This window comes from Crocuta crocuta, unplaced genomic scaffold (genome assembly GCF_008692635.1).
Source record: "Crocuta crocuta isolate KB4526 unplaced genomic scaffold, BGI_CrCroc_1.0 scaffold221, whole genome shotgun sequence".
In the NCBI taxonomy this organism is placed as follows: domain Eukaryota; kingdom Metazoa; phylum Chordata; class Mammalia; order Carnivora; family Hyaenidae; genus Crocuta; species Crocuta crocuta.
Genome location: NW_027528610.1, coordinates 10,420 through 26,550, shown reverse-complemented (window position 1 = coordinate 26,550; position 16,131 = coordinate 10,420). Strand labels below are relative to the sequence as shown.

At 56.3% G+C, this 16,131-nt stretch overlaps 2 long non-coding RNA genes across 5 annotated transcripts in view; one reads left to right on the top strand and one right to left on the bottom strand.

Annotated features, from left to right (window-relative positions):
* Positions 1–2,742, top strand: part of LOC144223918 (uncharacterized) — a 3,273-nt gene extending 531 nt beyond the window's left edge. Inside the window, exons 2-3 of the long non-coding RNA XR_013332873.1 lie at positions 1,511–1,679; positions 2,603–2,742. This is a non-coding gene — a long non-coding RNA (uncharacterized LOC144223918). The remainder of the gene's footprint in view (positions 1–1,510; positions 1,680–2,602) is intronic.
* A 1,358-nt stretch (positions 2,743–4,100) lies between these two features.
* LOC144223905 (uncharacterized) overlaps positions 4,101–16,131 on the bottom strand; it is a 16,015-nt gene continuing 3,984 nt past the window's right edge. The window contains exons 2-4 of one of the 4 annotated variants that reach the window (XR_013332863.1): positions 8,991–9,322; positions 8,205–8,385; positions 4,101–6,500 (exon numbers count right to left, since the gene is read on the bottom strand). This is a non-coding gene — a long non-coding RNA (uncharacterized LOC144223905). Of the gene's footprint in view, positions 6,501–8,204; positions 8,386–8,990; positions 9,352–16,131 lie in introns of those variants that run through there. The other 3 variants (XR_013332865.1, XR_013332866.1, XR_013332864.1) reach the window with 3 other exon arrangements.

Here is a 16,131-nt window from a genome sequence, read left to right as displayed (position 1 = left end):
CGCGACGTGGCCCCCGAAGCTCGGCCCGTCAGCCTCCGCAGTCGCAGTCAGCACTGTCTCCGCGTCATTTCCTGACGTGGGGCACCCTTGAAAAGGCCTTTCCCACTGCGACACTATGCACCCCGGGGTCCACTACGCCAGACTGCTGTTTTCACGTGTACCCCGCAGTCCTGCCACGTGATACACATCCGCGCGCCTGATGGAGTGTGTGCGCGCGTGAGCCGACGGATTGTGTGCACGCGTGAGCCGATGGAGTGTGTATGCGTGAGCCGATGGAGTGTGCACGTGTGAGCCGACGGAGTGTGTGCACGCGTGAGCTGACGGAGTGTGTGCACGCGAGCCGACGGAGTGTGTGCACGCGTGAGCCGACGGAGTGTGTGCGCGCGTGAGCCGATGGATTGTGTGCACGCGTGAGCTGATGGAGTGTGCACGTGTGAGCCGACGGAGTGTGTGCACGCGTGAGCTGACGGAGTGTGTGCGCGCGTGAGCCGATGGATTGTGTGCACGCGTGAGCTGATGGAGTGTGCACGTGTGAGCCGATGGAGTGTGTGCACGCGTGAGCCGACGGAGTGTGTGTACGCGTGAGCCGATGGACTGTGTGCACGCGTGAGCTGACGGAGTGTGTGCACGCGTGAGGTCCACCGCTACCCTGCGGTCGTCCGCTTGCGGCGCTGCTGGAGTGCGAGAGGCCAGCTCTGCAGCGCATCCGCCTCGCTTTACTACGGGGCAGGCGCTGTTCCGACATCGGGGTGCAGGATGGACCCAGCACACGGGACACCCGCACCCAGATCTTTGCCTACCTTCACCGCATACGGACATTTTTCCTGTTATCCGCTGGCTGCTTTTACCGTTCACATTTACCTAAGCTTATTTACTTACTTATTTACGGAACGAGCGGGGGAGGAGCAGAGAGACAGGGAGACAGAGAATCCCAAGCAGGCTCCATACTGTCAGCGCAGACCCCAACTTGGGGTTCCATCTACTGTGAGATCGTCACCTGAGCCAAAACCAACAGTTGGTCATTCAATTGACTGAGCCCAGACGGCCCTACCTATTGCATTAAGGTTGACAAATCACTAGGAATACATTTTTTTTAGACATGTTCTTTTTTTTTTTAATGTTTTATTTATTTCCAGGAGAGAGAGAGAGAGAGACAGCGTGAGCAGGGGAGGGTCAGAGAGAGAGGGAGACACAGACTCTGAAACAGGCTCCAGGCTCCGAGCTGGCAGTCAGCACAGAGCCCGACGTGGGGCTCGAACCCACGAACCGCGAGATCATGACCTCAGCGAAAGTCAGACGATTAACCGACTAAGCCACCCAGGCGCCCCACTAGGAATTCATTTTTATTGATCATTTTACTCCATGTAGACGGTCAGTGGATTAAACACGACTTACTGAAAAAGATTTTTCTTCAGTGCTCCACAGTGGTAATATTCTAATAAATCAAGTGCTCATATATGTTTGATTCTAGATCTATTTCAACAATTGAATCAGGTTTACTTTTCCTCAGACTTGATCAGGAGTTGGTAAGAAGGGAAGGAGCCAAGAATGATGCCAGAGTTTGATCCTGAGAAACCGGAATGAGAGGTGTCCAGATGGAGGAAGGCACTGGAGGCTGCAGAGAACAGTGGACGTGGTTGGTCCGAGGCGTCTGTCAGCCACCAAACTGAAGATGCTGGGTAGGCACTTGCATAAAAATTATCAAATTCTATCTCTGAGAATCATCACCTTTATAAAACCTCAATCTTAATTTCCTTTTTTTTTTTTTTTGCTTTGCGTTCTTTTGTTGAAGTTGATAGCCACATCACTTTCTATGTCATTGGTAATTGCTGGCCATTTTGTTCATTTTAAGTGTCTAATTTTGTGGGATTAATGACATTCATAGTGTTTTGCATCCCTCACCATTATTTCCAAAACTTTTCCACTGCCCCAGGCAAAACCGTCCCCGTTAAGCAATTCCTTCCTCCCCAACCCCTGATGTCCTTTCCGTCTCCGTGAAATAGCTTCTCCTAGAGATTTCCTATAAATGGAACCGTACATTTCATCTTGTGTCTGGCTTCTCTCACTGAGCATGTCTTTCAGGCCCGTCCCTGCTATAAAGTACGTAGGTCACCCCTTCATCACTCTGTACGGCTGACTAACAGTCCCCTGCGTGTACAGACCACAATCTATCATTCGCGTACTGGTGAGCACGGAGTGAGTCACAGAGCCCTGAACATTCACGTGCGAGCATCTGTGTGGGTCCCCGTTGCAGCCCTTGTGCGTACCTGGCCAGCACTGTAACTGCAGGTTATATGCACATTTTTACTCTCCGAGGAAAACCCACAGTGCCTGCGTCAGTTTACCTTCTCACTAGAAATGCATACGGTTTCAGTGTCTCCATATTCTAGTAACATGTTTCCAAACCCATCTTATATTTTTGTCACTGACAGTTTTAAATTACAGTGCTACTGGGTGTGAGGTGGTTTCTCGCTTTTTTATCTAACTACTGACTAGTGATGATAAGCATCCTTATGTGCCTACTGGCCCTTTGTACGTTTTCTTTGAAGAAACGTCTATTGGTCTTTTGCCCACTTTAATATTCAATCGTCTTTTGGGGCAGATGGGTGGCTCAGTCGGTGAAGCGTCCACGTCTGACTTCGGCTCAGGTCATGACCTCATGGTTCATGAGTTCAAGCCCCGTGTCAGGCTCTCTGCTGTCAGTGAGGAGTCCGCTTCAGATCCTCTGCCCCTCCCTGGCTTGTGCACGCTCTCTCTCTGAAATAAATATTTTTTAAAAATGGAATTGTCTTTATGTTGTTATATTGTAGTATTTTAAAAAATATAGTCTGGATATGTTCCATATCTGCCTTATCAGCTAGATTATGTCCAAATATTTCTCTCTCACTATTTATTTTTTTGAGATGTTATTCTTTTTTTACATTTTTTAATTAATTTTTTTTTTTTTTTTTAGTTTATTTGAGAGAGACAGACAGACAGAGAAATCAGGGGAGGGGCAGAGAGAGGGAGAGAGAATCCCAAGCAGTCTCCACACTGTCAGCAGAGAGCCCTGTGTGGGGCTCAAAGTTACAAACAGAGAGATCATGACCTGAGCCGAAATCAAGAGTCGGATGCTTAACCGACTGAATGACCCAGGCTCCCCAAGATTTTATTCTTAAGTAGTTTCTACACCCAACGTGGGGCTCGAACTCGTAACCCAAGATCAAGAGTCACCTGCTCCCCTAACTGAGCCCGCCAGTGCTGCTCTTTGGATTGTTTAAATCTCTTGATTGTGTCCTTTATAGCAAAGTATTTAATTTTGTGAAGTTCAATCTATTTTTCCTTTGGCTGCGTATGCGTTTGGTGCCATAGTTAAGAAAGCTGCCCAATCCAAAGTCATGAAGAGCTTTCCTATGCTTTCTTCTAACAGTTTTGTAGCTGTAATTCTGAAATGTAGGTCTTTGATCTGTTTTAAGTAAATATTTGTATGATGTAAATTGTCAGACTCAACTGGCCATAAATTGAGGGTTTTTTGGGGGCTCTTAAGTCTCTACTTAGAAAAGAACCTGGGAGCTCCTGGGTGGCTCAGTCAGTTGAACATCTGACTTCAGCTCAGGTCATGATCTCATGGTTTGTGGGTTCGAGCCCCACGTCGGGCTCTGTGCTGACAGCTCAGAGCCTGGAGCCTGCTTTGGATTCTGTGTCTCCCACTCTCTCTGCCCTTCCCCCATTGACACTCTGCCTCTGTCTCTCTCAAAAATAAACAGAAAAAAATTAAAAAGGAAAAAGGAACTTGTTTGAACCGTAATCTACTTACATCATAATCTAATACAACATACTTAATTTGAGGGTCTAGTTTTGATATCTGACCAATATTTTTTGCAAATATTTTTAATTTCCTTGTTGTATTTATTTATTTCTTATTTTTAAAAATAGTTTATTGTCAAGTTGGTTTCCATTTAACCCCCAGTGCTCATCCCCACAAATGCCCTCCTCCATGCCCATCACCCCTCTCCCTCACCCCCACTAGTCCTCAGTTTGTTCTCAGCATTCAAGAGTCTCATGGTTTGCCTCCCTCCCTCTCCCTATTTTTCCCCTTCTTCTCCCCCACGGTCCTCCGTTAAGTTCCTCCTAATCCACCTATACGTGCAAACACATGGAATCTGTCCTTCTCTGCCTACTTATGTCACTCAGCATAACACCCTCAAGGTCCATCCATGCTGCTACACATGGCCAGACTTCATTCTTTCTAACTGCCATGTAGTATTCCATCGTATAGATGAACCACATCTTCTTGATCCATTCATCCGTTGATGGACACTGAGGCTCTTTCCATGCTTTGGCTATTGTTGAGAGTGCTACTATGAACATTGGGGTCCATGTGCCCCTATACATCAGCACTCCTGTGTCCCTTGGGTAAATTCCTCGTAGTGCTATTGCTGGGTCACAGGGGAATTCTAGTGTTAATTTTTTGAGGAACCTCCACACTGTTTTCCAGAGGGGCTGCACCAGCTTACATTCCCAACAGTGTAGGAGGGTGCCCGTTGCTCCACATCCTCGCCAGCATCCAGAGTCCTCTGATTTGCTCATTTTAGCCACTCTGACCGGCGTGAGGTGGGATCTCAGTGTGGTTTGGATTTGTATTTCCCTGATGAGGAGGGACGCTGAGCATCGTTTCACGTGTCTGTTGGCCATCTGGATGTCCTGTTTGGAGAAGTGTCTGTTCATATCTTCTGCCCATGTCTTCACTGGGTTGTTTGTTTTTCGGGTGTGGAGTTTGGTGAGTTCCTTATAGATTCTGGATACTAGCTCTTTATCTGATATGTCATTTGCAACTATCTTTTCCCATTCCGTCGGCTGCCTATTAGTTTTATGGATTGTCTCCTTTGCTGTGCAGAAGCTTTTAATCTCGATGAGGTCCCAATAGTTCATTTTTGCTCTTGATTCCCTTGCCTTTGGGGATGTGTCAAGTAAGAAATTGCTGCCTTTGATGACCAATTATTTTTTAAAGCTTAATATATTTATTATGAGACACAGAACAGGTGGGGAGGAACTGAGAAAGTGGGAGACAGGGATTCCCAAGCAGGCCCCATGCTGCCAGCACAGAGCCCGATGTGGGACTTGAACTCCCGAAACTGTGATGATGACCTGAGCCAGGCCAAGAGGGAGATGCTCAACTGACTGAGACACCCAAGTGCCCCGATATCTGACAAATATAACCCCAGAGAAAATACAGAATATTTCTGTCACTACAAAATCAACCCCCCTCCCCCGCTCCTGTCCATGACCTTCCCAATCATCCGCAACACCCACCGTGCAAACAATGATCGGTTTTCTGTCACTGAAGATTAATCTTCAGAATTAATTTCATACATGTCCAGTCATATATATTCTTTTGTTTTGGCTTTTGCTCAACATAACAAATATGATATTCATGGATATTATGTGCGTCAATAGTCCATTTTTAATAGACGTGTAATATTACACTGTAATGATATATTAGAAGTTGTTTGATATTTGTGTTTTTTACCCAAGTTTTGGCTATTATGAATAAAACTGCTCTAAGTATTCACATAAAAATGTGTGTGCACATATATTTTATTTGTTTAGGCAAACCTAAAAGTAGAATTGCTAGTTCACTTTCTTTTCTCAGTTCCGTTTTTTATTTTTTATGAGAGAGAACGCACACACACGTGAGCATGCACAAGCAGGACAGGGCAGAGCGAGAATCCCAGTCGTCTCTGCTGTCAGCACAACGTGGGGCCCGATCTCACAGATCATCAGTCACGACCTGAATCAAAACCAAGAGTCAGACACTTAACCACGTGGGCCACCTGGGCACCACCTGTATCTTAACTTTTAAAAGAAAACTGATGAAAGGAGTTTTCCAAAGTGTTAGTACCAATTCCCACGAGCAGCATATGCGAGTTCCCACTGCTCCGAAGCTTTGCCAACACTCAGCACGTCTGGCTTTTTAACTAGAGTCATTCACATGGGTGTTCAGTGGGATCTCACGCTTTCAGTTCAGATTCCTCCGACGACTGATAATATGGAACATCTCCGTGTGCTTATTGGGCGGCCGTGTATTTTTTGGGATGTGTCTTCAAGTGTTTTCCTCATCATGGGGGCTTGTTTGTGTTATTATTGTGGTAACAGTCCTGCGTGTCTTCCATATCAAGGCCTTTTCAAGTTTGTATCTGCATTGTGTGTGCCCATCCAGACACACGTGGGGCGTAGTTTACCCTATGCTTCCTGTATGTTTGACTATGATTCGATGATTATGTACGTGAACCACTTTGAATTGTCCAGTGTGAAACAAGGATCAGTGTTACTTTGTGGCCGTATGGATGTCCGCTTTGTCCATCACTTTCCGTAAAGGACCATGTTTTCCCACACTGAACTGTATCTCGGTCAAATGTGCGTTGATCCTCTAAGTGGGGGTCCATCCCAGATCCTCTGCCCAGTGCACCGAGCTGTGGAGCGCACTCTGGTGGCTCTGCACCACGTCCACAAAGGCCAGGCTGAGGTGGAGTCGGAGACAAGTGGGCATAATGCGCAGTGGTCCTTCCAGAAGGTATACGTGCTGCCGAAGCGAGCACAGGGGTCCTTCCAGAAGGTGACCCACCCGCTCCAGACAGGTAGCCCAGTGCAGGCTCAGGCATTGTTCCCACCTGCCTGTTGCGTGGAAGGCTGGCCACCCTGGGAGGGCATCCAGGTGTCACCCAACTCCCTAGGATGGGACCTCCCACGGAGCACCCACCACTCATGCCACCTCCCACTTCGCTGCAGTGTCACTATGGGAAGGGACAGGCTGGAAACCCGCTGTCGGAATGGTGCCTTACTTTCGGGTCAGAGCCCATCGGTGAGGCTGAGCAGAGGTGCACGTAACACAGATGGTCGGTGCACACCTGCACGTGCGCTGTGGGCTCCGTCTGTGCACTGCAAGGTCTCCCCCACCCCCCATGCCTCGGATGCCCCGGGGGACCCCTGCCGAGGTACCTGGCCCTGCACAAGGAGCTCCCCCCACTGCCCTGCACTGGCTGCGCTCCCAGCAGAGCCGGAAAGCTCTGGCAGCTGCTGCTGTGATGCCTCAGGCGCACATGGTTGACGTTTTCTTTTTATTAATTTTTGGGTAAAAAGCATTTGAATCCCGCTTTAAGAAGCTGTTTAAAACTAGAATAAAGAGAAGTTACCGTGAGCTCGTGAGGCCTCTGAGCTGGTCCAGTGCAGGGCTGTGGGGTGCAGACCTGAAAGGGTGCAGCCTGTGTGGGAGCGGTGAGCGCAGTGTCTCCTCTGTGTTCCCAGGATTTCATTCGGGGCGTGTGGCTTGGGCGCCTGCCCCACTGGACACCCTACCAGCCCCAGCGGGCGGCCAGTGGCGTATGGGAGGGACTCACATGGTCCAGAGCCGCCCAGCCACTCCCACCTTGAAGCAGGGTCACCTCCCCACTCACGACCCTTCCGGGAGAACTGCGAGAGGCAGGTGCACCGCGGTGCTCAGGCCCCGGGAGCACATTCAGGACCGGGACCTGGGGCTCCCCCAGGAGCACACTTGGGGCGGGGACTCGGGGCTCCCCTGCGGAGTACATTCAGGGCGGGGCTCCCCCAGGAGCACATTTGGGGCGGGGACTCGGGGCTCCCCTGCGGAGTACATTCAGGGCGGGGCTCCCCCAGGAGCACATTTGGGGCGGGGACTCGGGGCTCCCCTGCGGAGTACATTCAGGGCGGGGCTCCCCCAGGAGCACACTTGGGGCGGGGACTCGGGGCTCCCCCAAGAGCATATTCAGGATGGGGGAGCACATTTGGGACGGAGACTTGGGCTCAATTGTTTCCCAGAAGGGGCCCTCCGGTGGGCAGAGAATGTGTGTGACGCTGGGGAGGGGAGAAGGAGCTCTGGTCAGGCTTTAAATATAAAGTCGGGTCCTGGTGGCTCAGTCAGTAGGTGTCTGACTCTGGATTTCAACTCAGCTCATGATCTCACAGTTTGTGGGTGCGAGTCCCACAGTGGACTCAGCGATGACAGCACAGAGCCCGCTTGGGCTTCCCTTCCCCTACACCTGCGTCTCTCTCTTTCTTTCAAAACAAAACAGGAAACATTTGAAAGAAATAGAAACTCTGCAGTTAACCCGTCTCCTGCTCTGTGCCACAGTGTCCCCTGGGAAAGTGGGTGTCCAGAACCCAAGGCTGACAGACCCTCCAGGCTGGGAGAGTAAGCACGCACTTACCTCCTGTGAACCCGGCTGCGTCTGCGCCAGGGACACCGAGGGCGGCGGTCACGGTGCGGAGCCCCAGCTCTTCAGGTCGTCCTGCGGTGCCTCATCCGGTGCGGGGTATGTTCTAGGGTGGGATGTGGTGCGGCCCCTCCCGGGGTCTCCTGAGCTCAGGTGACTCGGACCCGGGACACTGCTTAGTGGCAGGATGTGAGAAAGGGGTGAAGTGGTTGGCATGCTGTCGTCGTGTGGTGACGGGAGAGGAAGCAGCTGACAGTGGGGGTGCGTGGTGGGTACAGGGCCGTGACCCTCACTTCCCTCTCACCCGTAGGACACCAGCCACAGCGTACCCTCTGAGTTCCCTACACCCTGTCAGCTCCCGGGAACTCTGGGTGTACAGAGCACAGTACAACAAAGGGGCCCGATGGAGGCTGGGTCCACGGTCGTGTGCTCGGCTGCTTCGGCCAAGACTGGACGATGTTCTGGCCTGCGGCGGCACCCCGAGAGCAGGAAGCCCCGGCAGTGACCAGAACGAGACAGGCAGACAGGCAGCCTCCTTCTGCAGGAGCGGCTGAGCAGGTGCTTCCAAGCAGCCCCCCAAAGCCTGCCTTTCTCGCTCCGCCGGGACCCCGGTTCCCCCCCCCCACCCCCAGGCCCGGGAAGCTGCGATCCAGCCTGGTCTCCATGGCCTACAAGGCTCTCAGGGTGCCAAGGTGTCCCAAGAGGGGCCTGGCCGTGGCCTCGGGGACCCTTCCCTGCACAGCATGGGGGGGCGTGTATCAGGGCTTAGTAACCTCGTACTTTCCATCCCGTGGATGTCGGGCCCCAGAACAGCTGCTCCGTCCTCAGCGTCCTGTGTGTCCGGGCGTCCGGGCCTGTGAGCGTGAGTGGTGGCGGCTCAGCAGGGTTGGGGTGCAGAAGACGGCAGGGTGCTGCATGTCTGTGGTCTGGACACTGGCACCCTCCAGGTGAGGGGCAGGGGCCGGGGGGGCAGGGCCCGGACACGATGGTGCCCCTGACAGCAGAGCCACCGTGGAAGAGAACGTGCTGTTCCTCTTGTCCACACTTCTGTCCCTCCGTGTCCTGGCCACCGAACTGGACTTTCATCTCTCCTGACCCGTCCCCAGCTGCCCCTGTGTGTGTGGGGGGGGCACATGGACCTTGACCCTCAGCCCCTCTTTGCAATCCCAACCTGTCTCCTGCCCCTTCTCAGTGCACCCCTCCACGAGATCCCAACCTGTCCCACCTGCCCTCACCACACCCCTGCACATGATCCCAGCCTGTCTCCTGCCCTCACTGCACCCCTCCACGTGATCCCAACCTATCTCCTACCCCTGCCTCACAGCACCCCTGCACATGATCCCAATGTCTCCAACCCCTCCCCCACACCCCTGTACATAATCCCAACTTGTCTCCTACCCACCCCACTACACCACCCCTGGTGGGCCAATGGTCCCCATCCTGAGATACAGAAATGGGGCCCAGACAGGGCTACCAGTTACAGGTACCAGCAGCTGGAGGCAGTGTAGACCCTGTACCCAGACTCCTGGCTAGTGCCCGCGCCCTGGTCGTAGGGGACTGAGCTTTCCAAGCTGAGAGTAAACTCACCATCTGTGCAGCTGGCACAAGCCCAGCCTGGTCCTGCGAGGGGACAGCCTGGAGGCCGGGTGCCCCAGGCGGGAGGAGGTGCCCCCGTGTGCACACCCCTCCCGCAGCCCCTGCAGACATTGCTTCTCCATTTTCCGCTCCTCACCTACAACCTCCTGATGCTTTTCTACTAGACCCTCGTCACCTCTAGAGTCACTTCTGCCCGGGCGCTCGTCCCTGAGGTCCACCCAGCCCTGTGCAGGGTGCGTACCAGCGGCCCTTACGATGGCTCACATCGCATCTGTCCTAAGAAAGAAACCAACCCTCTCTTGCCCAAGCCCTCAAGTGCTGCTGGGGCCTCCACTGGGCACCTCGCCTGCTAAGCCGGCTTCCTCGTGAGAGACACGGTGCCGACACCCCGTTAGCCCCTACGGCCTCTGCTACCACGTGTGTGTCCAGAATAGCACCCCTACCTCAGGCCTGCCTTTCAGGGGAGGTCCCTGCTCACGGGGGTCCACCGGGTGCCCCTGCATGTCCAGTTATTCAGGGTCTCTGAACAAGAGACCCTACGAGCGGTGCCCCTGCGGCCCTGAGAACTCAGCCCGCCGTGCTGCCCACACGCCTCCCGCGGCCACAGTGACGATCTCTGGTCACGGGTGGTCCATGCCATTCCCTCCAGCTTTTGCAGGTACTTTCCTCTTTCTGGACTATTCTCTGCCCGTGACTCTCCCGCGTCACCGAGCTCCTCAGCAGCAGTCCCATCTGCACTTTCCCAGGGGACTCTGCGCCCTGACTCCGTGTCCCCGGTCACCCCCTGCCAGCCCTCCAGCCCCGTCTCCCTTCTCCGGGGACAGCCCTTCTTTCCGGTTACTTCCAGGCGGGAGTCTGGCCTCCCCAGCTGCTTTGCAGGAGAGGCTGCTGCTGCAGGTCCTCCAGGCGGTGAGAGGACGCGGGCCCCAGAGCAGAGGCTGCTGGGCTCCCACGGTCGGAAGTGCAGGCTCCTGGACACCGGGGGGTCTGGCCTGGCCCAGTGGCTCCGCTCCTCGCAGGACCCCGTGTGCCACACGGAAGGGGGACGCAGCCCCTGCACGGTGCCTGGACCCGCTCACTGAAGGGGCCTTGCACACTGGCCCAGAGTGGAAGTTCCCCTCAAGAAGAGGGCGGCAGGTCCCAGGAACCCTACTGGCCCGGCATGCTGCCCTGAAACACGGAGGCCAGAAGCCCCCCAGACCTTTCCAAGCCCGGCCGACTGCGCTGCGGCCACAGGAGGGGTGGAGAGCCTGGCCGACCACCGCCCATCTGATTAGACCCGGTGACGCGGCACTTCCCCGCGGGTGCACACAGCCCGCTGTCACTCCTGTGGGAGGGGCCGGGGTCTCAGTGGGCCCGGGTGGCGGTCAGAGGGCAGGGGGAGTGTGCGCCCTGCGGTGTCGCTGCCCCGGGACCTGTAGCAGGGCTGTCTGTAACTGCAGTGTGAACACTCGCGGTGGGGGTGAGGGGCTAACTCCAGGCCCGAGAGCCCCGCCTGAGGTCCGCGGGGTGGCGGTCACCCCCAGAGCCTTCTGCGGCTACGTGAGAAGCGGCCAGAGGCTCGCGCGTCCCTCTGTTCGCACACCGGCTCCCAGGGCTTCCGTCCTGCCCCGAACCCCGGAGGCTCCCCACGCCCCCCCAACCCTCTCCGCTCTTCCTCCTGCGCAGGTCTCTGCCTCCGTGCACCGCCCTTAGGACCGCCCCCCGTTCTGGCCGCGCTCCCGCGCCGTCGTGCTCCCGTGCGGCCCCGCTCTCCTTTCCCGGGCAGACAGCGGGAAAGGACCACGACCGACGGGTTCGGGAGGCAGAGCCCCCGCTCCGAGCACCCCTGCCCCCACCAAGTCCCGGGGAGCCCCGGGGCGAGCTGTCCAAGCTCACCAGCCGCCTGTCGCGCCGAACACGGGTCGCTGCACCGCCCACACCACGGCGGTGCTCAGCGTGCGTCCGGCTCGCAAGGCCTCAGGGCCTGCTGCTTCCTTCTGGGCAGCGGCCCGAGGCAGCGTCCCCGCTGAGCCCCTCCGCCTGGCACTCTCCCCTGCCGTGCGCCCGCCACCCGGTTTCCCGGCCCCGGGACGAGCAGGACCGGCCCGTGGGGCTGCCGCTCACCCCGTCAACCCCGACAGGACGCAGGGTGCGCGGAAGGGCCGCAGCGCCCTCTCGTGTTGGCTCAGGAACACTGCGCCAGGAGGGGCGTGACCGGGGACCTCCGGAGGCGCAGGTGGGCGGAGCCTCCCATCCCTGCGGCCTCCTGTGGGTCCCGGGCACCCAGCGGGCCTCTCCTCTGGGCTTGGGGGGCACACCCGGAGCCCCCTCATGGCCGTGAGAGAACAGGTCTGTGAACGGGGCCGAGGGGAAGTCCGCCAGCCAGGTGAGAAGCTGAACTGGTGCAGTCAGGACCCCAGGGGTCACCTGGGGTCACGAGGTCAAGGTCAAAGTAGCAGGAGGTATGAGCCTGGTGCCTGAGTCTTTATGAACATTTAGGCACAATCTGGCTGTGCGTTTTCGCGGTAAGTGACCTAGGAAACGAGGGTTTATGCACGCATGGCGGCCCCAGACCTGTGCATACGTACACGTGTGTGTCTGCAGACACAGGACATGTCTACACCATAACATGTAAGTGTGTAAACCCAAACCCTCTGCCCCCGCCCAGCCGCCTACCAGCAGGGAGCTCACCGGTGGGGTTTCACACGTCAGTCGCTGCTCCGTGTACGCTCGCCCAGGCTGCCCCCTGCTGTGTGCACACACTGCCACCTCCCGCCCACCTCCCGCCACCGGATGACCCTGCGCCCTGTGCCGCTGCGAGCGGTCCCACCCGCGAGGTGGCTGAGGACACTCTGCCCTCCTGTCCCAGCTCGTGTGGTCCAGGGGCGGCCATTCCTGGCCGCACGTCCGTTTGCGGGGGCCACCTGCTCATTCCGGCAGAAGTATTTCAGACGTCAGAACGCAAAGCCACGTGTCACCCCAGCAGAGGCCCTCTGAGTCCCGTCCAGGACACAGAAAGAGGTGATACAGACGGAGTAGGACCCAGGTCAGGAGGGCAGGGATGTGTCATTTCAGCCTGGAAGTGACAAGAAATGGGTCAAGCTCAAAGACGTCCGTCGGACAACCAGCTCCCACCCTTGAGACTGTGCTGCCAGGAGCCGTGGCTCTCAGGGACTTGCTGGGGACAGCCTCCAGCCCCCGGCTAGAGTCCAGATGCGGCGTCCGGGAGGCTCCCCCGTCACACAGCCCTGCTGTCTCCCGGTGGCCTGGACGCCCGCCTCGCGCCCCAGACTGCATGGCTGCTCTGCCGGCGGCACCCGTGGTGCGTGGGGGCCGCGGGGACAGGGCCTGCAGTGGAGGTTTACCACTGTAGGGGGGGTGGCGGAGGTTTAAGCGGGGAGCTGAGGGTGGGGCTTCGGTCCCGGGCAAACTCCATGCCTGGGTTAGGGTCAGGGCAGGTCTCAGGGGTCAACAGAGCTCATGAGGTGACACGGGGTTGTATGGTTTGCGACTTCTGCGGATCTCAGCTAGTTCAGGGTGAGGATTGGAGTTATGAGTTAGGGTCATGTGAGAGTGCAGAGGTCAGGGTCGCAGTCCAAACCAGAGCTCGGTGTTCCTGCGACTCCAGAGTGGGCGTGCCGTGACCCCTGCGCCCCCTGGTCTCTCCCCAAACGCTGGAAAACCGCGAAGGAGGGTCCCCGTGTGGACATAGCCTCTCGTGTTGTAGGGCCACCTTGGACAGGGTCAGGTCCCACTCTGCCGTCCAACTGGGGACACTGACCTGGGTGTGGGCTTTCTGCTCTGCAGGAGCACAGACCCGCAGGAGACCCCAGGGCTGGCATTCCACCAGCCCCTCCTCTGGCATCGCACCGCTGACCCACTGTGTGCTGGCCGGGCCTGGTGGGTCCCAGTGGGGCTCCCAAGTCACCCCCAGGACTGCCTCCCGGGGGTTCCTTTCCCTCTGCCCCTCCTGACTCCCCGGGTTAGGACATCCCTGTCCCATTATTCTGTCCTTCTCTGAAACCCCCGCCCCCAGGCAGAACCTCCTCTGTCCTTCTCTCCTCCTCTGCCCCCCCGCCCCCCAGGGAGACCCTCTAATTTACTGATGGCACCACTGAGTCTGGGCGCAGAGACCTGCCCAAGCACACCCCAAATGCTCTCCCTGGACTGCTACTTCTAGGAGCCCAGAGCCCAGAACCTGTACATCCCAGGTGGTGGGGCTGGGGGCGAGGCACCATGGTCACATGCTCTGCTCACTCCAAAGTGTGCAGCTCTGTTGACACTCTGCAGGGGGGGTTCTGTGGGGACTATATCCTGCCTCAGACGCAGGGACATCACTGCTCCGCATTCTCATACAGCTTCTTCCATCGGGTACCCGTCAGCCGGGGGCCCATGGAGGCAGAGATGTTCATAACAGTGGGTGGGCTGCAGGCTGAGGGCGGGTGAGAGGGGAGGCTCCCAAGAAGAAATTAGGATGACAGGGCCCACGTCAGCAGCAGGACCAGGATGACACGGTCCACGTCAGCAGCGGGACCGGGACGACAGGGCCCATGTGAGGATGACCCGTCACCCACAGGAACACACACGGGTACCAGAGTCAACGAGAAGTTTTTCAGCTCCTGCTGGAATGACCACAGCCTTGGCCCACACTGTGAAATGTGCCGGAGGGCACAGGGCACGTCTAGGCCTTGGGCGGAGGACGGAAAAGCTGGAGACTCTGTGCCCCCTCCGGGTGGGGGTGGGGCACGCCTACACACCAGGACCTCACCTGGGGGCTCCGCCAGCTGTCACAGCCGCTCCTTCCTGTCCCTTCCAGACCGCAGGTCCCTGGGGCCAGGCGTGCACGCCTGCACATGGCCACCTGAGCAAGCCGGGCGCAGAGGCCATGCGGGCTTTCTGGGCAGGATGAGGGGGCGGCAGCTCCTCCACGGCCAGGCGGTGCAGCTGCCGGGTAAACCCTGAGCTTTGACGTTCGGGTTTCCCCTTTTCTACTTCAGCGCTGACGGCTGACCTCGCTGCCCAGGACGCCTGCACAGGCCGGACCGAGGCAGGCGTCTATCCACGTGGAGGCTCCTCTGTGCCGCGCTCAGTGACCTTCGAAACTGCTGTTCGATGTGGCGCCTGGGTGGCTTAGTCGGTTAAGCGTCTGACTTTCGCTTAGGTCATGATCTCGCCGTTCGTGGGTTCGAGCCCCGCGTCGGGCTCTGTGCTGACTGCCAGCTCAGAGCCTGGAGCCTGTTTTGGAGTCTGTGACTCCCTCTCTCTCTGACCCTCCCCTGCTTACGCTGTCTCTCTCTCTCCTAGAAATAAATAAAACATTAAAAAAAAAAAACTGCCGTTCGAGGGGCGCCTGGGGGCTCCGTCGCTTGGGCGTCCGACTTCGGCTCAGGTCATGATCTCACAGTTCGTGGGTTCGAGCCCCGCGTCGGGCTCTGTGCTGACAGCTCGAAGCCTGGAGCTGCTTCGGATTCTGTGTCTCCCTCCCTCTCTCTCTGCCCCTCCCCTGCTCATGCTGTCTCTCTCTCAGAAATAAATAAAAATTAAAGAAAATTTTTTTTTCTTAAACTGACCATTCGGGCCTTGTTGTTTTACTCCTGTTGCACTTTAAATTCCTGCACGTTTCATATTTATTTATTTTAAAAAATTTCTTTTAATGTATTTCTGAGAGAGAGAGAGAGAGACAGGCAGCATGAGTGGGGGAGGGGCAGAGAGAGGGGGAGACAGAATCTGAAGCAGGCTGCAGGCTCTGAGCTGTCAGCACAGAGCCCGACGTGGGGCTCAAACCCACGAACTGTGAGATCATGACCTGAGCCAAAGTCAGACGCTCAACCGATGGAGCCCCCCAGGCACCCCATACATTTATTTTTTGAGTACATTTGGATGCTTTACTGAGCCCTCCACGCACCCCAATAAATGTATTTAAGTAGAGTCGGATGCTCTGCGGACTGAGCCCCCCAGGTGCCCCAGATTCCTGGCTCTTTTAAAGTTACCACTAGGGGCGCCTGGGTGGCTCAGTCAGTTAAGCGTCCGACTTCGGCTCAGGTCATGATCTCATGGTTCGTGGGTTCAAGCCCCCAGTCCCGCTCTCTGCTGACGGCACAGAGCCCACTTTGGATCCTTTGTCTCCCCGTCTCTCTGCCCCTCCCCTGCTCGTATTCTCTCTCTCTAAAGCAAATGAACTAGGGGTGCCTGGGTGGCTCAGTTGGTTATGTGTCCAAAAAATAAATATTTTTTTAAAATATTTTTATTTATTTCTGGGGGGGGAGAGAGAGAGAGAGAGAGAGAGAGAGAGAGAGAGAGAGAGAGAGAGAGACAGCGTGAGCAGGGGAGGGTCAGAGAGAGA